This window comes from Furipterus horrens, unplaced genomic scaffold (genome assembly GCF_987537825.1).
Source record: "Furipterus horrens unplaced genomic scaffold, mFurHor1.1.pri manual_scaffold_1, whole genome shotgun sequence".
NCBI classification, from domain to species: Eukaryota; Metazoa; Chordata; class Mammalia; order Chiroptera; family Furipteridae; genus Furipterus; species Furipterus horrens.
This window is the reverse complement of record NW_028327171.1, coordinates 24,639,839-24,646,327: the sequence shown is the minus strand read 5'-3', so window position 1 is coordinate 24,646,327 and position 6,489 is coordinate 24,639,839. Positions and strand designations below refer to the sequence as shown.

Here is a 6,489-nt window from a genome sequence, read left to right as displayed (position 1 = left end):
CAAGCCAGGAAGAAGAGAAAAACAATAGAGTAGAGAGAGAACCCTAGAAGTAGAAACACCAAGAAATGGATTGTCACAAATGGTATTCAATTTGATCCCTATGAAAGTTCCAATGGAATTTTTCACAGAAATAGAACAAACAATCCTAAAATTTGTCTAGAATCACAAAAGGCCCTCAATAGCCAAAGTAACCTTGAGCTAGAAAAACAAAGCTGGAGGCACCAAGCTCCTGATTTTAGACTATATTACAAAGCTATCATAATGAAAAGAATATGGTTTTGGCGTAAGGCATAAACAGATGGAACAGAATAGAGAGCCTAGAAATAAACCCATACATATATGATCAATTAATTTACAGCAAAGGAAAAAATACTATAAAATAGGTAAAAGGACAGTTCGTTCAGTAAATGGTGTGGGGAAAACTGGCCAACCAACATGTGGAAGAATGAAACTGGACCAATGTCCTACTGCCTTCAAGTTAACTCAAAATGGAATAAAGGCTTGATTGTAATACCTGAAACCATAAAATTGTTAGAACAAAACATAGGCAGTAAGCTCCATGGCATAGGTCTTGGCAATGATTTTTGAATATGACACCAAATGAAAAGGCAACAAAAGTAAAAATAAACAATAAAACTTTGCACAGCAAACGAAATCATCAGCAAAATTAAAAGACAAGCAACTGAAAGGGAGAAAATAATTGCAAATCATATGTCTGATAAGGGGCTAATACCCCAAATATATAAACAACTCATGCAACTCAACAGCAAAAAACAAATTCAAATAGAAAAGAAGCAGAAGATCTGAATAGACATTTTTCTGAAGAAAACGTACAGATGGCCAACAGATAAAAGAAAAGATGCTCAACGTCATTAGTCATCAGGAAAATACAAATCAAAACCATAATGAGATATATCACCTTATACCTGTTAGAATGGCTATTATCAAAAGTACAAATAGCAAATGTCATTACCATTTAATAAAATTAAATGCAGTAACAGCCTTTAACTCTTCACACATTCCATTGAATGTTTTATCCTCTAGGATCAGGGTCCCAAAGTACCCTTGACCTTAACTCATGCTTCCTTCTGTGTGACCAAATTGGAGATGAGCACAGGGAGCCCCGAACTCCCATTAGAAGTTGAAAGTATACCACAGCATAAACTATCACGTTGCCCACCTACCTGGTCACACTTCCAAAAAGGGCCATATGTGTGTATTTTGGATTTGGATAGATACCCTTCACAAGTTATGGACTGGATGTTTGTGTCCTCCCAAAATTCATTGTTAAAACCAACCTTTAATGTAATAACATTAGGAGGTTGGGCCTTTGGGAAGTAATTAGGTTTAGATGAGGTCACAAGGGCAGAGCCCTCTTGAATGAGATAAGTGCCCTTTTAAGAGTCACAAAAGAGTGCTCTGTCTCTTTCTGTCTCTGTCAGTGTCTCTCCTCCTCAACCATGTGAGGATAGATTGAATGACAAGTCAGCAGTCTACAACCTGAAAGAAGGGCCTCAGCAGAACCCTCCCAGGCTGGCACCCTGATCTTGGACTTCCAGCCTCCAAAACTATGAGAGATAAGTTTCTGTTTTTTTATGAGCTACTCAGTCTATCGTACTTTGTTATAGCTAGCAGAGCTAAGGCATATTCAGGCTGGCAAACTCTTATTAATCTTTCAGACATACTTAAGAAAGCACCTCATTTAATGCAGCCACTTAAAGGGTGCTCCACCCATTATCTCTTTAACCCTTAAAAATTCAATGTTCTCAAGCCCCCCCCTTCCAAGTGCCAGCACTGTGACTTTTCCTGAGAGTACTTTTCTGGGGACCAGAGCTTGCTCTACCTCCACACAGGACAGGTCAGAAACACTGGGGAATTAATGTCCCCCTGGGAGCAGCCCTCAAATAATGCTTGATAGGATTTGGTGTATGAATATCCCAGCTCCCTTATCCCCTCAGAGGGATCACATTGAGGTGTACGTTCAACATTGGCTCCTGCAGTTCCTCAACAGAGTTAAGCTCTCTCTATGCACAGGGATAGTCTAACTGACAATGTGTCTTTTTTCAGCCACTTGCCCTCCCAGGCTAACTCTGTCACTACCCTATCAGTGTTTACTGAGAGTCCCAGCCCGCCCCACTTCCCCTGCCCTACAAAAACAACTTGCACTTGATTTCTTTTCTAAACAAACAAATGAACAAAAGCAAAAAATTAAGGCGCCCCCTCTCTGAAGGCTTTTGATTCAGTCACGCCTCACTTTGCTCTTGTGCTCCTAATCACCAAAATAGCAAATGTTGGTTGACTTGCCTGTCCTCTGCAACTGAAATGTGAACTCTGGGGGTGAAAGGACTGAATGGTATTTATCTACATGGCATCAGTAGCAGGTACCGTGCTAGGCACATATTAGGTACTCATTGTTGAGTGAACAGAAAATCACAGGCTTCTTGAAGTAGCAACTTGCCTCGTACCTTGTTGGACCTCCCCACATCTCCTTGGCCCTCTTTTACTATTTTTCTGTATCTCTCCCCTTATATCATCCAATGACCTGAACGTGTGACTCTCCTTTGAAAGTCTATCCTTGGACTCCTGAAAGTGTCTGTAAGTTTAAAACTTAGCCCCAGGGATTTGCTTACAGGAAAGCAAGTGGGTTCATGTGTTAATGGCCACACAACTTTTGGTTCTGTCTGTTTAAGGTCTTGATTCCCAGAGGGGGAATCTTCCTTCATGAGTCACAGTAAGAATTCCATTTACAATAAAGGTATGACTTCCACCTGGTCATTTAAGGATCCTTGTGACAGTAGAAAAGAAAGTAGCTACCATACTGGCAGGGATAACTGATTCCGAACATCATGAAGATGTAGGATTGCTACTACATAACAGCTAGAGATCTAGGGTTCCACTGGGCTTCGTCTTGGTGCTCCTATGTTTACTGTTGACTGTGAATGAGCAATTACAGCAACCACAGCCTGATACGAGAGTCGTGACTGGACTCAGATCCCTCTGGGATGAAGGTCTTGTTCATTGCACCAGGCAAGCTGCCTAGACTAGCATTAGTGCTAGGTGATGATAAGTGAACTCTAGAGTGGGTGGTAGAGGAATGAGGTAATAAATACCAGTTATGAACTTGAGATTAATTGCAGCAATGGCCTTTTGCTCATCCCTTTAACCCTCCCTCCTTTTGGAAGTTTTTCCCAGGAATTTTGACCACCCATCATTTTGATGAAACTTATCAGGATGAGGTGAACATAATGTGAGACGTGCCTGGATGTAGGCACGTAAATCACTTGAGATCCCTTTACCATTTCTGTGTGCCTCTACCCTGGCTTCAGTATGCTTTTTTCTCCTCTAACCCAGTCTGGGCCTCTTCCTCAGGAGCCTGCTTGCAGGGTATGGGAGCTTCTTTACAGAAAGCTGTAGGTGCCTGAGAACTCACATCCCTTGGTAGTAGCCTTAGTCAATGGCTGAAAAGGATAGAAACATGAGAGCCCAGATCCTTTTCCCCAGGTCAGACTCGGAAGCATAATCTAAATTCCAGAAAACTCAGAGTTTTCCTTCAGGATCAGGCTTCCTGTCAGAGAACTTTACCTGAAATATCCCCGTCTCTGTTGCTTCCCCTATTCATTTACTAGATTCTCCTGGGGTGAATCTTCATCTCAAAGTCTGCTTTTGGAGAGCCCAACATAACACGATTCTTCCCTCCTTGTCAAGATTTTCATAAAATACATTATAATTAGGTCAGAGTTGTTTTTTTAAATGACCACAGCTGAGTAACTGGATGTAGAACCACCCAGGAGGCAGCTCTTTTTTTGAGAGATGATTCTCCTGAGTCTCTCGCATTTCTACATGACTTGCAGCAGAGGCACCAATTGCCCTTTGTTCTAGACTTTCTTTTCAAAATATTTGTATAGTGAAAAGCTTTGGAAGATATAGATAGTGTCTTCCTCCATACAAAGGGCCAGCATGCTTACTCCTCCATATAAGAAATTCATGGTCCTTAAGGTCAGCGTTCCTTCCCCATAATGTAACCTACCACATGTGCAGGCATCTTTGGGGGTCCATCCACATTGCCCTGGGGCACTTGGGAGCAAGGGGAATTGATGCAAATATGATGATGGTCATGCTGTTTGTTGCGCTCTGAGTATAAAGTCTTTTGTCTCTGACCCAAAAACCCATGTCTTCTGCCAGCATCCATGAAACTGTGGCAGGCTAGCTTTCCACCTTGAAAATAGGGTAAAATCTCCAATTCTTTACTGTTCTTTTTTTTTTTTTAAGTATATATATATTTTTTTTATGGTAAGATTTTTTTATTCCAGTTTTAAAAATACTTAAAACAATCTGCCCTTCAAAACATGATGTTGATTTTAGTTTTTTTAATGATTATAACAAATCAGACATAATTACATCTCAGAATTATTGAATAAAAAATTAACGTAGCAATATCTTGTTAAAATTCAAAAGCTTGATTGTAACAGAACATATAGCAGGGAGATTAACCTAGAAATCTCACACCGAACAAAGAGTAACACATAAAATACGAATGATACACGGATGTGATCACACACAGAACCTGCATGGGGTGAATTTAAGGCGCCACATGGACCTAGACTTGAGGTGACTCCAAGCCATGGGCACAAAGGTAAGGCGGCTACTTTAAACAAGACAGTGGCACGTGCAGCTGCGGGGTCCCCCTAGTATGAGAACTCGCCCCCCCCCCCAGGCCGTCCCCCATGTTGGGGAGGAGAGTTGCTTTATCAGCCCGGCCCATGACCTGCTCAGGCGGGTGTGGCCTTGCTTCGCACGGACTCAGGTCCCGATGGGGCGGCTAGGCAGTGACACTTGGGGACACGGAACTCATCAGCGCCCATGGGGAATACGTGTAGGGCACAGAGTGACAGGGTTAGAAGGGAGGAATGGGACTGTCCACATCCCCATAGAGGCTTCAACGTGAAAATCCATTTTCTGGCTCCTTGCACTGGGACAGACTTTGGTCAAATAACCTCACAAAGGAAAGCTCACCAGCCCCGAACCCACAACAGAGATGCAAGGAGGACCCGGCCGAGGGCTGCACCCCGCTACGCCCTCTGCGCCAGGAACGCCACGTACCGCTCCCGAGCCGCGAAGTGGTCGGCTGGCCGGTTGTGCGCCGTCCACACCGGGTCTCCCACGAACAGCCACATGGCCTTCACGTAGTTCTGCTGGTCCAGCGTGAAGCAGTGATAGATGCCCGCAGGGAGGGTGATCATGTCTCCCTTCTCCATGGCGACCTGGATCCACCTGTCCTCCTCGTCCCTCACGTCAAAGTAGCCACTGCCGTCCAAGATGTAGCGGATCTCGTCGTCCAGGTGCAGGTGCTCCTCGTAGAACATTTTAATCTTCTCTTCGTAATTCGGCAGCTTCTCCTTGCAGATGGTTATGATGTCCATCCAGGAGTAGTTTCTCTCCCTCCGGGTCTTTTCTAATTCTGGATCATCCTCATGTCTGTCAGCGTCCAGCTTCCAGTACAGGACGCCGAGCCTGCGCAGCTGCTCCAGGCGACCGGGCGGGCGGGCTCAGCGCGGTGGGGCAGGCGAGGGTCGGCGGCGGAGTCGTCCATGTACCAGGCCTGCACCATGGCGGCGGCGGCGGCGGCTAAGTATATTTTATTGATTATGTCATTACAGTTGTCCTAATTTCTTTTCCCTTAGCTCCCCTATTCCCAGTGTCCTGCTTCCCTCCAGCAATTCCACCCCCCCTTAGTTCATTCAGTTCATGGGTCATGCATATAAGTATTTTTGGCTTCACCCTTTCCCATACTATTCTTATACTGTCTATTTTGTACCAACCGATTATGCTTCTTAATCCCTGCACCATTTCCCCATTTCTCCCACTTCCTTCTCCCAGCTGATAACCCTCCAAATGATCCCCACACCTATGATTCTGTTCCTGTTCTGGTTGTTTGCTTGGTTTGTTTTTCTTTTTCTTTTTTAGATTCAGTTGTTGATAGTTGTGAGTTTGTTGTCATTTTAATGTTGATAGTGTTGATCTTTTTTTAAAATAATTCCCTTTAACATTTCAGATAATAATGGCTTGGTGATGATGAACTCCTTTAGTTTTACCTTGTCTGGGAAGCACTTTATCTGCCCTTCCATTCTAAATGATAGCTTTGCTGGATAGAGTAGTCTTGGTTGTAGGTCCTTGCTTTTCATCACACTGAACACTTCTTGCCAGTCTCTTCTTGCCCGCAAAGTTTTTTTTTTGAGAAATCAGCTAATAGTCTTATAGGCATCCCTTTGTAAGTAACTATCTTCTTTTCTCTTGCTACTTTTAAGATTCTCTCTCCATCTTTCATCTTTGGCATTTTAATTATGATGTGTCTTGGTGTGGTCCTCTTTGGGTCTAGCTTCTTTGGGACCCTCTGTGCTTCCTGGACTTGTATGTCTATATCCTTTGTCAAATTTGGGAAGTTTTCTTTCATTATTTTTTCACATAAGCTTTCTATTTCTTGCTCTTCTT

General features: G+C 43.4%; 1 pseudogene; it reads right to left on the bottom strand.

The window, feature by feature from the left end:
* Window positions 1-4,855: 4,855 nt before the first annotated feature.
* LOC150020778 (acireductone dioxygenase pseudogene) lies at window positions 4,856-5,617 on the bottom strand (annotated as a pseudogene).
* Between the last annotated feature and the right edge of the window lie 872 nt (window positions 5,618-6,489).